Below are 16250 nucleotides of genomic sequence, written 5' to 3' on the forward strand. Positions count from 1 at the left end.
GCTCTTGGTTTCATTGATTTTTTCTATTGTTTTATTCTTCTCAGTTTTATTTATTTCTTCTCTGATCTTTATTATGTCCCTCCTTCTGCTGACCTTAGGCCTCATTTGTTCTTCTTTTTCCAATTTTGATAATTGTCATTTTAGACTATTCATTTGGGATTGCTCTTCCTTCTTTATATATGCCTGGATTGCTATATACTTTCCTCTTAAGACTGCGTTGCTGTATCCCACAGTAGTTGGGGCTTTGTGTTGTTGTTGACATTTGTTTCCATATATTGCTTCATCTCTATTTTAATTTGGTTTTTGATATATTGATTATTTAGGAGCATGTTGTTAAGCCTCCATGTGTTTGTGGGCCTTTTGCTTTCTTTGTACAATTCATTTCTAGTTTTATACCTTTGTGGTCTGAAAAGTTGGTTGGTAGGATTTCAATCTTTTTGAATTTATTGAGAATCTTTTGGAATTTATTGAGGTTCTTTTTGTGGCCTAGTATGTGGTCTATTCTGGAGAATGTTCCATGTGCACTTGAGAAGAATGTGCATCCTGTTGCTTTTGGATGTAGAGTTCTATAGATGTCTATTAGGTCCATCTGTTCTAGTGTGCTGTTCAGTACCTCTGTGTCCTTACTTATTTTCTGTTTTGTGGATCTGGCCTCTGGAGTGAGTGGTGTGTTGAAGCCTCCCAGAATGAATGCATTGCATTCTATTAACTCCTTTAATTCTGTTAGTATTTGTTTCACATATGCTGGTGCTCCTGGATTGGGTGTATATATATATATATATATATATGTATATATATATATAAAGGTTATATTCTCTTGTTGGACAGATCCTTTTATCATTATGTATTTTCCTTCTTTATCTCTTGTTACTTTCTTTGTTTTGAAGTCTATTTTGTCTGATTCTAGTACTACAACACCTCTCTTTTCTCTCTTTTTCTTCTTCTGGTACCCCTGTAATGTGAATATTTCATGCAAACAATATCTTTTTCCATCCCTTGACTTTTAGTCTGTGCATGTCTTTGGGTTTGAGGTGAGTCTCTTCTAAGAAGCATATAGATGGTCTTGCTTTTTTATCCATTCTATTACTCTGTGTCTTTTGATAGGTGCATTCAGTCCATTTACATTTAAGGTGATTATTGAAAGATATGTACTTATTGCCACTGCACGCTTTAGGTTCATGGTTACCAAAGTTTCAAGGTTAACTTCTTTACTATCTTACTGTCTAACTTAACTCTCTTATTGAGCTATTATAAACATTGTCTGGTGATTCGTTATTTCTCTCCTTTCCAATTCCTCCTCCCCCATTCTTTATATGTTGGGTGTTTTGTTCTGTGCTCTTTGTGTTTCCTTTAACTGTTTTTGTGGGTAGTTGATTTTATTTTTTGTCTTTAGTTAGTGTTTGGTTGGTCTTCTTTCTTTACTGTGATTTTATTTTCTCTTGTGACATATATTTAGCCTTAGGAGTGCTCCCATCTACAGCAGTCCCTCTAAAATACCCTGTAGAAGTGGTTTCTGGCAGGCAAATTCCCTCAACTTTTGCTTGTCTGGGAATTGTTTAATCCCTCCTTCATACTTAAATGATAATTGTGCTGGATACAGTATTCTTGGTTCAAGGCCCTTCTGTTTCATTGCATCAAATATATCATGCCATTCTCTTCTGGCCTGTAAAGTTTCTGTTGAGAAGTCTGATGATAGCCTAATGGGTTTTTCTTTGTAGGTGACCTTTTTTCTCTCTCTGGCTGCCTTTAATACTCTGTCCTTGTCTTTGATCTTTGCCATTTTAATTATTATATGTCTTTGTGTTGTCCTCCTTGGGTCGCTTGTGTTGGGAGTTCCGTGTACCTCTGTGGTCTGAGAGGCCATTTCCTCCCCTAGTTTGGGGAAGTTTTCAGCAATTATTTCTTCAAAGACACTTTCTGTCACTTTTTCTCTCTTCTTCTTCTTCTGGTACCCCTGTAATGTGAATATTGTTCCATTTGGATTGGTCGCACAGTTCTCTTAATATTCTTTCATTCCTGGAGATCATTTTATCTCTCTCTGCCCCAGCTTCTCTGTGTTCCTGTTCTCTTATTTCTATTACATTAATGGCCTCTTGCACCTTATCCAGTCTGCTCTTAAGTCCTTCCATAGATTGTTTTATTTCTATATTCTCCCTCCCAACTTTATCCTTTAACTCTTGCATATTTCTCTGAAGATCCATCATCATGGTTATGACCTTTATTTTGAATTCTTTTTCGGGGAGATTGGTTAAATCTATCTCCCTAGGTCCTCCCTTGGGGGTTGTCTGGGTAATTCTGGAGTGGACCAAATTGTTCTGCCTTTTCAAGGTGATAGTGGTAGCTTTGGCAGGTAGCATGTGTGTCAGCTGGGAGAACAAAGTTCTTTTCTGCTTCCTGGTCACCTTACCCTTCTCCACTGCCTGTGTCAGTTACACACTCTCCTGGAACAGCTTCTGGGTTAATCCCCTAAGCTGCTGTGCGCGTGGTCTCCATCAGAGTAGCACAGAGCCCTGCAGGGAGTGGCAGGTACACCGGGTGCACTCTCCCATGAAAGCAGCAACGCTGCCACGCAGCTGTGTACCAGCAGGGGCATTTGGGTCTGGCCCAGGCGACTGTGCACCAGGCAGAGCATCAGCTGGGGGTGTGACTGCTCCTGGGCTGCTCCTCTGCCACCACCACTGGCTCCCGCGGGTGACTCCTGGGCCCCTCTGGCAGTACCGTGAGCTCACGCAGGCCTCTCCTAGGCCCCTCCAGCACCACTGCCACGGGCTTGCATGGACCGCTCCCAGTCCCCTCTGGTGCCGCCGCCACAGGCTCGTGCGAGCAGCTCTGTCACTGCCACTGCTGGCCCACCTGGGCCAGTCCCAGGCCACTCAGGTGCTGCCACCATGGGCTTGTGCAGGCCACTCCCAGGCCCCTCTGGTGCCGCCTCTCCAGCGTGCACTGCCACTCTCCCACTACTGGGCTAGTGTGTCGAGGTCCGTGCCAGTTGGGGGAATGACTGGAAGGCTGCTTATCACTGAGAAGGGCTTCAGAAGTCACCTAGAGTTCCCCGGATTCCCAGGTGCTGGGGTGCGTGTGTTGGGACGACTTCATCCAGCTGTGAGGTCCCTGTCCCTTTAAGACTTGCAATAAGCACTCACTTTTCTTTTGTCTCAGGGGTGCTGGTTGTGGGGACCTGCTCGCAGGTTTTGCTTTTCTGTTTCTCTAATACCCAGCACCCTGTGCACCGTGAGTCTATGCTCCTGGTGTGGATTTCTAGAGCTGGTTGTTTAGCAGTCCTGGGCTTTCACTCCCTCACCACTCCGACTCCTTTCTTCCCACTGGGGGCTGGGGATAGGGGGCAGTTTGGGTCCTGCTGGGCCATGGCTTATATCTTACCCTCTTTGTGTGATGCTGAGTTCTCACAGATGTAGATGTAGCCTGGCTGTTGAACCGTATCTACTGGTGTCTCTTTTAGGAATAGTTGTATTTGTTGTATTTTCAAAAATATATATGTTTTTGGGAGGAGATTTCTGCAGAATTACTCATGCCACCAGCTTGGCTCCTTCCTATTTATCTATTTTTGAAACAACAACATTGTTTAAACTACAGTCATGTATTAGAGATATTGGGTAGTTTCTTTCTACATCAAAAGCAGACTGAATGGGTCCAAATCATGTTTCTGCCACTTCCCTCATGTATGAGCCTGATTAGTTCACCTAATTGGTCTGTGCTTCAGTCTTCTTGAATTTCAAATGGAGAAATATTATTCACCTCATAGAATTAATACATCTTATCTATGTAAAATTATTGTAAGAGTGCTGAACTCTTAAGCATTAAGTATGCAATAAACAATACTAATTTTATCATTGAGCTGCAAATAGCTCACAACTGAGCCTCCCCAGAAATTTGCCTTCAGAAATGCTACATCCTGCAGGCAATTTTGACTGGGATACAAAAACTTGCCCCACCCCAAAGTGTGACAACTCTATGGTGCCAATCATGCTCCAGAACTCACTGCAGGATCACACTGAGACCACATCTTTACCTGGCTTCTCCCCCAATCCTATCCTGTTTTCCTCATATGTCTTCCATGTTTCTTCCCAGACACTCTCAATAAATCACCTTTCTCAGGCTCTACTTCTTGGAAACTCAGTCCAAGATAATTATTGTGTTGATCTACTCTTTCTGGACTTCACTTTTTTTTTCTTCCATATTAAGAGCTCATTGCAGTTAACTTCCAAAACATAGGTCTTTGTACTCTCATAGTTTCACACTTAGTGCTCAATTAGTGCCTTTTACAGGTTTCTATTTGTTGTATATTTATTGGCTTAATCTTATGAACTTCCTAAGAGTAAATGCGGCATGTTTTTCAGGACTCCACAGGACACAGCACAAGGTCTCACATATAATAAGGAATAAGCTATTCAACTTGATTTCACTTGAATATAAAGTGCAGGGTTGTGCCATATGCATATAATAGCACTCTCAGAAGCAAATCTCCCATGGAAAGCAACGACATGAGTGCACTTATACTTTGTAGATCAACTAACAAATGACACAACACAAATGACACTTTTCCTATTCCAAGCTGCTGTTTCATCTGTTCACTTACAAAGTTTACAAATGCTCCCTTTCAGTTGTTTCTGCCTCATTCTTAAACATCTTTACAACAGACTTTAAAATCCTTTACAACAGACTTTAAAAACAGATTCCATAACTTACTGGAAAATGAATCAGGCAAGAAACTGACCATTAAAAACCCTTTTGGCATGAAGGAAATTACTTTCAACACAAAACACTCTCCACAGACAGCCACTGTATCCTTGAAATGTAGCTTAAAATACTATTATCTACAATGCATTCACAATTCAACACATTGATACATTTGACACTGCTGCCCAACAGAGGCAAAAATACTCAGAGGATAATTTTGGAATAGACAACTGACACCTCATTATTTCACAGAGTAGGGCCAACAAAGATTAAGTGAAAATTTTAAATGAGGAGGTATTTGCAAATGAAGCAGTTGTCTGATTGAGTCTAGCCTGTATCTAGTGAAATGACTGGAGGGGAGCTGAAACACAAAACCCAGTGAGCTCCTAGATGATAGCAAATGGATGGGCTCATATACATGTGGCATTCTCCCAGCTGCAAATGTAAGATGTGAATCTATAATATTCATTTACCATATCCACATGTGTGTGCAAATGGAATATCTGATGTAATAAAAGAGAGACTTCTGATTCCTTCACTGTCGTAATTGGCACATTTATATTCATGCTTCTCCTTTTCATTCTTACCTAGTGCTAGTCACCAGAAGACGCTAGGCAGGAACTTTGACATTTTAAGTGTTGTTTTCCTCTGTAACTAGGGAGAAAGCCCATTTAGTTACTGAAGTTTAAATATCCTGCAGATAAGCAATAAATGAAGAAAAAAATATGCCAAATGGAGCATTTTTCTTTTTTAACTTCAAAACTCAGATAAAAATGAGCACCTTCAAAGCCAAAGAAACAGCCTGGCAAGAATGCATGTTTAAAGCTGATCTGATTTAATCAAATAATTGAAATTGGAATGTCTGATCTATAAAATATGAATTTAAAAAAGACAAACATGGTCACATTTTCCTCTCTCTGAGAAACAAAAAATGTGGGTACATGCTATGGTTTTATTTTTAGCCAATAAGCGAAGAGTGGCTCATCTATGGGCAAAGACATTCTTAAATTTGCTATTTAAACATCCACATATACTGATAGTTACCTAAAATACATAGAAATTTGCCTCTGAGACAGGAGTTACAGGACTAATTTATTGGATAGTTTTAAGCACAGTTTGAACAATAATCCATTTTCCTCCCTCCTAAAAAAAGGTCTTAATGAAGCAGTGAAAAGCATTTTTTTCTTGTAATTAAGCACCACTTGCAGTCTCTGCAGTGATCACAAGTCTCATTAGTATCCAATGAAATTTTGCTATCAACCACATTAAGCAGAGACTATATATATATATATATAGTCTCATGTGTTCCATGTGCTTGCATCTTTTAAGAATTCTTTGCAGTCTGATTTGCAGAAATTTATGTTAGAAATATGAAATATTTTCTTCCTGAGAGGTACAGGGAGGGAGGGGTTGGGAGACAGAGTAAGTTATGTTAGGCAATGGTGAGCTTACAGAAAACAAAAACCATCTTATTTTTGATAGGCAGTTTATTACTTCTTCCACTGATGGTCTTCCTGTTCCATAAAGGAGAAGACAAAGACTTTAAGAACATGTCTGATAAACTGAGCTAAGCAAAAGAACTAAACATGCTTTAAATAATTTGTTGAAAAATTTAGTCCCATGTCTTAAGTAAATATAGTTTAACATACAAGAGATTCTCAGAAGCACATTTGAAAAATTTTAAATACTTTTAGGGCACAAATAGAATTATAAATATGTCAATCTAATTTTCATAGTAGACTATACATTTCTAAAAGGTAGGAGCTCTTTTGTCCAACTTTATATTTTTAAAAGTGTTTATCACTATAGCGTTCTTTCTTTTTCATTAAACAAGTGAGGGCTTAATGTGTTAAGTGCTGAATAAATGTTTACTGAAACAAAAAGTATTTTACTACATGTGGCAGATGGACCCTAGAGTGACCTCCAGTAATTACCACCTCCTTGTATTAACACCTTTGTGAATCCCTTCCCACTGAATGCAAGTGGGACTTGTGACTTGTTTCTAATCAATAGAATATGCAAAGATGCAGCAGGTTTCTCCCACGATTAGGTTAAATTTTCTAAGGCTGTAGCAGACTTGTGGGAGAGACTCTCCTTGCTGGCTTGGTGAGGTAATCAGCTATTCTGGAAAAATCCACGTGACAAGAAACTATAGACAGCCTCTAGGAACTGCTGGACTCCAGCCAATGCCAGAAAAATATTAGCCTCTTTCACATACAGTTACCAGGACCCACCCAATGTGCCTTTTAAGAATTTGAAAAACAGTTTAGGATTTAACAAAATGTCTTGCTGTATAGCGAAGTTATTCTTGATCCCTCGTGAGAAATAAAGTCATAAATCATATAATTTTTTGAGTTTAGGTTCTAGAAGTTGCAAACACAGGCTTATACGACCAGACAGGGAGTATAAATAGGCAAAGCAGATCAGCTATAGAAAAACATAGTAGTGCAAGGGACGCATAAGTGGCAAGTAACATTACGCCTCAGTGTTAGGAATCTAATAAGGAGCAACCGGACTGTAGCACACTGGAGAGCACATGCCCCATCTAAACTGGCTCAGCAGCTTCTTGCATACAAATGATTGTTGGTCCAAGTGTCACCAGATACTGAGTTTTTTAAAAAAACAAAACATGAAATATTATTAGGGAAAAAAATCACCTTATCTTTAAACACTGAAAAACTAATTATTTTAAGTTTTTAAGGCCTGTCTTAATAACAAGGTGCTGTTCAAATATACAGGCACTCTAATTTGACCCAAGCCCTCATTTAGAGCTGAGGAAAAAAAATATCCAATATGGGTAAATTACCTGTAAAAAGTCCTACAATTAGGAAATAGATTATAACTCCAGCTCACACATTTGAAACTATAATATGAAATTAGAAATTAAGGAATCACATGTAATCCTTCTAGAGTATAAATTATTAATTTTTGTCAATTGACTACAAGGTACAGTTAATTTTGTAATGGAAATGACAAGCATATGAAGTTAAAATGCTCTTTTTTTCTTTATTTAGACATTCAAGAGACAAAAATGAAATTCATCCAGTCTGAGCATGGTAAATCATTATTTACCAGCCATCTACAAAGCTAACATTGTTTTAATTATTCATACACCTCAGAGAGAGGTTGTCAGCTCTCTCCTTTGTCTGAATCACACTGCCTTCCACTAACAGAGAGTGAATGTCAAATCATAGCTGGGCCTTCTTGGGATACAGCCAATTAAGGGCTTCACAGTAAAGGTATTCCTCCCCAGGGTTCACAAGGGGTAACAGGGCAAAAGAAATGCATCATCCCATCTCCATGTACAGAGCCACCCAACTTTCTACTGAGCTCCAGCCTTGAATTATGAGTTGGTGGCATATGGCTCAGATTTCAGAAGGTCTGATCATTTCAGTGATAATTGCCTACGTGTGAAAGTGTGGATGATCAATAACATTAGTGTGTCCCAGGGTGGTCACACATTCATATGATTTAGACTCAGGCAAACTGACTGGTAGATACACTTCCTACAAATGTGGAAGATTAAAAAAAGTAAGAAATACATCAGCAGCTGCTTTTACTTTTCAGGGAAATTCAATTGATTTTTAGATGTATATTACACAGCTGTGGTTTATTTAATAAAATATTAATTAGTTTGAAAATGCAGCTGAGTCATTATTTATACCAATTGAGGGAGTAATAATATAGTCAGTCTAAATAGTGACTAAACAAGCATTGGAATTGGTTTTGGGATACACTAAAGAATTTTTCACTACTCACATGTACTCTGCTAAATGTTTATTGTAGGGATGAGTCACTAAAGAGTTCTAGAGGGAAAGGGGAGTCACTGGGAAAGCAGCCAAACATATTTTAATTGGATTGGTTGAACACCTCCCATTCATTGAAAAAAAAACTGGGGGCTATTGACATGCCCTTTTGAAGAAACCTTCATTTAATTCAAATTTCTGGTTCTTAGCAGGGCATCACATCCCCTATACACAAAAAGAAAAAAAAGTTAGAAAAATTAATCATTTTTCTTTTTATATTTAAAAATGTTTATTAAAGTAATGTGTGAACAGGCTCAAATCAAAAACACAAACTAGTAGAGAAAGCCTTACTTTGAACAGCAATAAATTGTCCTACTTTTTCCATCCCATATTCCTGATTGTTTCAGTTGTAATGTTGATGATCAACAAATCTTAAAAGAAAATCTCATCTCCTTACTTGCAGATATGTTAACTTTCCTATATCATTTATTGACTGTTTGCTGTAATAAATGAGGATAAACCTGAGCAGGAATACTCTGGTTCATAATTGGGTAGAGGTGCTCAATCTTCATCCTATTTCTCTTTGTGGGGTAACACTTCAAAACTAAGAGGAAAAGCATTTAACTAGTAGCATGCTTTTCTTGACAGAATGTCTTTTATCTCATTGTCAAGGACTCTCTCCTACACTAGGCATCAGTGATTTGGGATTCTACAGAGATTTTAGAATGTTGAAATTGAAGAATATGATTGAAGATACTAGTTAGCAAGTCAAAACTATTATCTTCTCTTTCCTTCTGTTTCTCCTAGTTTGAACCCCAAGCAAACCATTCTAAGAAATGTTTTAGGGATTCCCTTATCTAGAATATTAAATGATGCATTTTAGTTACAGAGTTTAATTAGCTCTGTATCTTCTTGACTTCTTTCTTTCTCATCTGAGTTTTAGCTTCACTCATGGGTTTGCCCAAGGTTCAGGTTACACTTTTAGTTATTCTACCTATTGGACTGCCTTGTCTCTGCACCATAATTCAACCATCTGATTATCATCAACAAATTATTCTGTCTTTCTACTATAACCTCATTTCATTTCTACACAGTTAGATATGCTGTACTGGAAAATATTGACCACAAGGAACCGAAAGCCTGACTACCATTTCTTGATTTGAATGTGTGGCCTGGGACATATCTAGAATAAGAGAGGATTGAATTAAATGAATCCTAAGCCCTCAGTATCTGCCCTACTTGATGCAGTCACAGTGATTAGCTTCATGGCACTAGGGGCTGACATTTAGTCCCTGTGAACCACTGTGGCCACACCAGATTCTAGGCCAGCATCTGTGCTAATCAGTCAGTGTATTCACCCAATAAACATGTATTGAACTCCTAACTGAAGAGAATTAACTGCTAGGTCTGAATCGTTATTGAATAAAATATATATTCGAAGTCAGAATCCTGGGTTTGCTAGCAACTTAATGTGTAACATCAGCCCAATCATTTAATATCTGGGTTTCAGTTTCCTTATTTGCAAAATGAGGGATACTCATAATTCTTGTTCAATTGTTCAAGTAGCCATTAATGATTACACTGAACTCAGGTGTAATTTTTAAAGTTACAAGGGAAGTAATATTTCTATAAAAGCAATATAAGCAAAAAGTCTAAAATTATAAATATGAGTAACACTAATTTCATGGGTAAAAGTCATTTACTCTCTAAATAAATGTCTATTTATGTAATCTCATTTTCCAGTTTCTAGCCATACTTATATATGCAGTTATAATTGGAGTTTTAGTCTTGAGACGAGATTTTGATTTGCCATAGCAAAATACAAAATATGATCTTAGAAATAAATAATTCCATTAAACTCTGCCAACCACAATTCTACCCTTTCTTCAATGCTCCAGTCAGGTTCTAACTCCTCAGCAAACAGATGAGCATATACTTTATTCCAGGTTTGTGTGAGCTACCTGGCATACCAAATGTGTCAAAAATTATCTCACCTTCAAATAGTTTAAAAACAGTCATGTAACAAGCACAAAATTCTAATATGAGTCTAAACAGTCATGGTTTGATAACTCTATGTAGTGGCCTTGCAGGAGTGGCCACTGTGGGGTGTCACAGAAAAGGGCTGTCAAAGGAGATTAGATGTAAATGTCCTTGGTTTTATATATTATTACATATATACATATAATATTACTTTGATTAAAAATCAAGTTAATATATACATGTACAATGATATATACATACACACATATATATATATATATAATACGTAAGTATATGTGTGTTTATGGGTGTCTGTATTTAGTGTGAGTACAAGTGAAAAGAAATGAGGACTCATTTTCATTATTAAATTAAAAGGGTTAATACATACAAAGTGCTTAGAACAATTCCTAGTATACAATAAGGGCAAGGTATTAGGATATATGGGAACATTCTGATGTTGAGAAAGACCTGTGCACCAGTAATAGTAACGAATGATTACTGAGCCACCTCAGACTCCAAAGCCCTGACGCTCTTGCCTCTCTTTCCTCGCACACTTGCCAAACACAACCCCGCTGGATGGGGTTACAGAACATGGGGTGGGCATAAGATCCAGTCAGGCCAATCAAAATACCTTACCTGCTTTGCTATTTCAGGTTGGTCTCCCAGGTAGTTGGTAATACTGGCTGAGGCAGATCTCTTCTCTGGATTCTTCTCAAATCTGTCATGTCTATGTTTGCCAACAATTTAAAAGTATTAATTTTTTTCATGAAATAAGAAAAAAAAATATTATCTGTGGGGAGAGATGTCATTGCCTGACAGGAGATAATATTTTTGAATAAATTAGATAAGATCCCAGGAACAGAGCAACCAGATACTTGTAGAACTTTAAAATATTTTAACCTCAGGAAATACCTGTAATCATGCTTTTAACATGAAATCTGTGGAATGAATTTTGAGATTTAAGAATATTATTTATTTTTCCTGTGACAATTTTCTTGGAATTGTAATAGTATACAGTTTCTGACTTGTACTTCTAAAAGCTTGTTGCAGACAGGATTTCAATTTCATTACAAGAGACTAGCACTTGTTCAATTTAATTGTATATGCTCTTTGCAATCTCTCCTTAACAAATTCTTTTATAGCATGTCTCCTGAAAAAGTACAATATTACTTGCTAGAAAACAAAAGCCTCTTTTATTAGCTTTTTTAAATCATCAATATAGAGTGTTTATCTTATTATATAAAAAAAGCTTTCAGAAAGGAAATGTTGCTTTTAAAATGTTGAGTCTGGTAACAGGACAAAAGAATGAGTCTTTTTTAATTTATAAGAAAAGACAGAGATTTTTATGTTGTAGAGAACAAAGGCCTCAGAAATACTGCCTGCCATGGGACAAATCTCAAAACCTTTCAAGAAACAATTAAGCAAGGTACAGTTGAATATGCTGCACTATGAAAATGCTGAATTAAAAATCCATGGTGTATCCCCACTTCACTGCAGGTAAAGCTGCTGCTTCTTTTCTAATGAGGAATCTTCAACTAGAAAGCTTTCAGCCAAAAATAATACTCCTTTCTCTAACTGAAGATATTGGGAAATAGGCATTATCTGAGTCAGCAGAGAGGCTGTTTACCAGATATTAGAGGGAGATGATATTATAATAAAAACCTCTCAGTCTTGCAGTCACAGTTTCAGTTCAGCCCTGACCCATAAGCAGGAAATCCACCTGCACTGTCTTGGTGCCCCTCTGGCTTTTCTCTCAGTCTTGGACTGCTTTACCTAGTCCAGACTTACTTGGACTATAGTCTCCACTGCACACTTACAGACCCTTCATGCTTAGTCTGTGTTTTCAATTGCTTTATGGCACAGTCATACTGGTATTCTGTACTCTTAACTGTGTAGATTATATTAGGCAATTTTTATTAACAATTAAAAAAGACAAACTTAATTAGTTTTTACAGCCATGTGACTAACCAATGCAGGATTTGCAGAGGAGAAAATGAAAACAAACCAAGAACCATGCACTAAAAGAATGAAAAAATGAATGCAGTATCATACCCTTGAATTAGGAGATTGCTGACTACACCAAAATAGAGCCATCAGTAAACCAGAAGGTTGTGGTGGGACCTTGTTGTAGGTACTGCTGTGAAAGGATTAATGAAGGACTGATTCAGAAATAAGATATCAAAAGTATCTGAATAAACTAGCAGTGATCCATAGCAAGATCAGCAAGCCAAGTAAAAGCCAAAGAACACTTTTAAGACTTTATAGGTACTTCTAAGCAACCACCACCAGCAGCTAAAACACTGGCTCCAGTCCCCAGAGAAAAGCAATGATCCTGATGTTTATTATGTCTTAATTACCAAGCACAAGCTGGTGACTTTGCACTAAATGCCTTTAAGTTTGTGAAAATCTGGAGAGCTGGCCTGAGGCTCTATCACCAAGATAAGAAGCCCATAGTTTTCTGTATTTCCCTCCCCGCCTTTCTGAATTGACAAAATTTCACCCTCTGTTTCTCCATCTGCACATCAGGGAAATTGCAGCAGCCACCAGCCTAATTCATGGAGATATATGAGTTTTTAATGAGAATATTTGTGTAGTGCTTTGAGCTTCTAGGGAAACTCGCTATATAAATACTAACTATTCTCAGGATAATATTAGCACAGTCTATTGAATAAAATAAGGGATTTTATTAAAGATAGCTAATAAGAAAAATGGTTCTTCAGCAAAAAATAAAAAGACTCTCAGGGGATTACCCTTGGAAACTTTAATCTGTCTCTTTCTCATATTTCTGTTTTAGCATGAATGACAAGAGTGGGGAATTTAGGACTATTTCCCACTCAATAGAAGACTCAGTAAATCAGAGAGCACATTTACACCTGGGTATTTATTTTGGATCTGACCTCTCAACAAGGAAAGAGAAACACACTTGAGGCTTTTATATTTAGATTTAAAATATAAGTAAGTTAGTAAATAAATAAATAATCCAACACAATGAGAGAAATGCCTAATAGTGTAGCTCATTCACTCTTGAATTAAATAATCTTTTCTTTAGGAGCCATGTCTACCTTAAAGGCAAAAATGAAGAGTGGGATGAGTTAGGAGACAAAGGGAGAGAGGAAGACCACATGCTAAAAATAGAAAAGTAAAAGTTAGTGGCTATAGCAGTAGCAAACATCCACTCTACACTTCACAGGTAACTGCCATGCCAAATGAGTTTCATTTATCCCACAATGTTTAATGCCAGTGTTATTACATTATCCCCTATATTAGTTTGCTAGGACCACCATAACAAAGTACCACAGGTGGGTGGCTTAAAAAACAGAAGTTTATTTTCTCAAAATTCTGGAGGCTAGAAGTTGAATACCAAGGTGTCAGCAGGGTTGACTTTTTTTTTAATACCCTTTCCCTTGATTTCTGGATGGCTGTCTTCTCCATCTGTCTTCACATGGTCTTTCCTTTGTGTGTCCCTGTGTCTTTATCTTCTCTTTTTATGAGGATACCAGTCATACTGGATTGAGGGCCCAACCCCTCATGTCCTCACTTAACCTGAATTATCTCTTTAAAGGCCCTATATCCAAATATGGTCACATTCTGAGCCATTAGGGGTTAGAACCTCAGCATATGAACTTGGGATGAGGGGGGCACAATTCAGCCCCTAATAACCCCATTTTATGATGAAGAAAATGATGGTAAAAAGGATAAGTGGGTTTTTTTTAAGGACTGTAGGCCCTTTAAACCAAACATCCCATGGCTTGGACTTAAGTCCTGAGTTCTCTCTGAGTCCCCCACTCTCATGGGATGGAAAGACTACAAGGGTTTGAGTGCTGGTGAGGAGCACAAGTCAGACATGATCTTAGATACCTTCAGGAGACATAAGAATTCAGCCCTAGTTATTCATTAAAAAATAGACAGTTTTAAGGAAAAAAGTGTTACATATCACTTCTTGCCATTCACAAATATCCCTAAACAACTAAAAAGAGGCAAAGAGAAGCTTCATAAATTCCAGAATTGAAGAGAAATTATCTTCATATACTTAGATATCTGATAATGTAGCTGACTGATTACAAGTTACCTCTAGTTTTTTAAATTAGTCATAGGCTTACAACAATAACTTGGAAGGAAGAAAAAAAAAGAATAACTTAGGGGAATGGCAACAGGGAGAAAAAGATTAACTGGAAATGACAGGGGTAGTTATTATAACTATTACTTTGTCATTCAATACCTAGAATTGAGAGCTCCTTTCAGAATATTTTTTCCAACCCCATGCCCATTTTGATAATTGTCATACTACCATGTCTTACTAGAAGATTTTACCACAGGAGAAAGAGTAGATATGTCTTCTACTCTGTTTCATCTACCACCTCCAAACATGGGAGGGTCGATTATCAGGATAGAGTTTTTAGCTAAACATCTCAGAAATGGAGACAGATGTCCAAAAAGAGTGTGAAGATAAGGAGCCCAAGTGGCAGCTCTAACAGCAGTTAGTTGGATCTCATTTTCCCAAAATTCATTCTTTACTCCTTTTGCAAAATGATCCCCCATTGCTTTTTCTCAATGATCTATGTCTGTAAGCTCTACACATTGTCTGCTATCATTTTCATTTATTGTATCTACAAAATCCTAGAGAAAAGGAACATGCCCACCCTTTAGGTCAAACAGAAAAAGCAGGCATCATCAGACCAGTATATACTCTTAACTCAACTACTGACCAGATCTCTGAGTCTTACTTTTTCATCTATAACTTGCAAATAATAACTCCCACAGGAGCATCTTCATGGTGTAACATCGTACAGGGGCCCTAGTCTTAAAGGGTCCTGTGCTTGGTTTAATGCTCTCTGTCATGGTCTTGAAATCGTAAACGTTTTTGAACAAGGAGCCTCACATTTTCATTTTGCACAGGATCTCACAAATTATGTAGCTGGCCGATCCTGTATACCTGCTGTGTCCACCTCAGAAAGCTGTAAAAACTATTACAAATAAAAGAATACTCTAAATGTGCAGGCCAAGTTAAAAGTTAATTTTCATTCTATGAGAAAAGAATATTGCAAAAGTACCTACAAATGAGACTGTCAGTGAAAACAAAGCCTGGAGCAGGCATCCAGCCCCTAGCCTCTCAATAATATCTAGTTGGCTTGGGTAAAGAATTTTGTCTCTTCATACCTGTTACCTCCTCTGAATAGGGCGCATTTTTAGTTCTCTTTTCTGGTTAACATTAGTGCCAGCTGGAGAGACTTTTAAAATCCCAATTCTTGAGTCTTACCCCTGAAAACTCTGATTTAATTGTTCTGGGGTACCGCCTGGATGCACCTTGTGTTCTGGCATTTTTTTAAAGTCCCTAGATGGTAACAGCGCAAAGCAACTAGAAGCTAAGTGTAGATTGGTAGACTACTTTGGAAAACAAGTGGTTGTGTTCACTAAACTGACACATACATATACCATGGTCCAGCAATTTCATTCCTGGATATATGCCCAGCAACATGTTTGTGTATTCACCAAAATATTCATGAAGTTATATTTATGGCAGCACTATTTGCAATAGCCAGAAACTGTAATCTACCCAAATGCTCATCAATAGTAGACGAGGTAAATAAATGGTGGCATACTCATAAGGAGTATTAGATAACAATGAGAATGAATGTATTACTGCTATTAGGAGACTCATATAGTATTGAGCAGGAAAAAAAATCGACAAAAGAGCTAATACATTATTATTACATGGATGGAAACTGTAAAAATATGCAATAACAATTTACAGTATTGAAAGTCAGGACAGAGTTACTTCTATAGGGAAGTAATGACTAGGAAGAACACAAAGTTTCTGATATTCAG

The 16250-nt window shown here is 37.5% G+C and overlaps 1 long non-coding RNA gene across 1 annotated transcript in view; it reads right to left on the reverse strand.

The window, feature by feature from the left end:
* LOC108400265 (uncharacterized) overlaps positions 1-16250 on the reverse strand; it is a 1191208-nt gene that overhangs the window by 934433 nt on the left and 240525 nt on the right. The window contains exon 5 of the long non-coding RNA XR_012130102.1: positions 11061-11151. This is a non-coding gene — a long non-coding RNA (uncharacterized lncRNA). The remainder of the gene's footprint in view (positions 1-11060; positions 11152-16250) is intronic.

Source organism: Manis javanica, chromosome 1 (genome assembly GCF_040802235.1).
Source record: "Manis javanica isolate MJ-LG chromosome 1, MJ_LKY, whole genome shotgun sequence".
In the NCBI taxonomy this organism is placed as follows: Eukaryota; Metazoa; Chordata; class Mammalia; order Pholidota; family Manidae; genus Manis; species Manis javanica.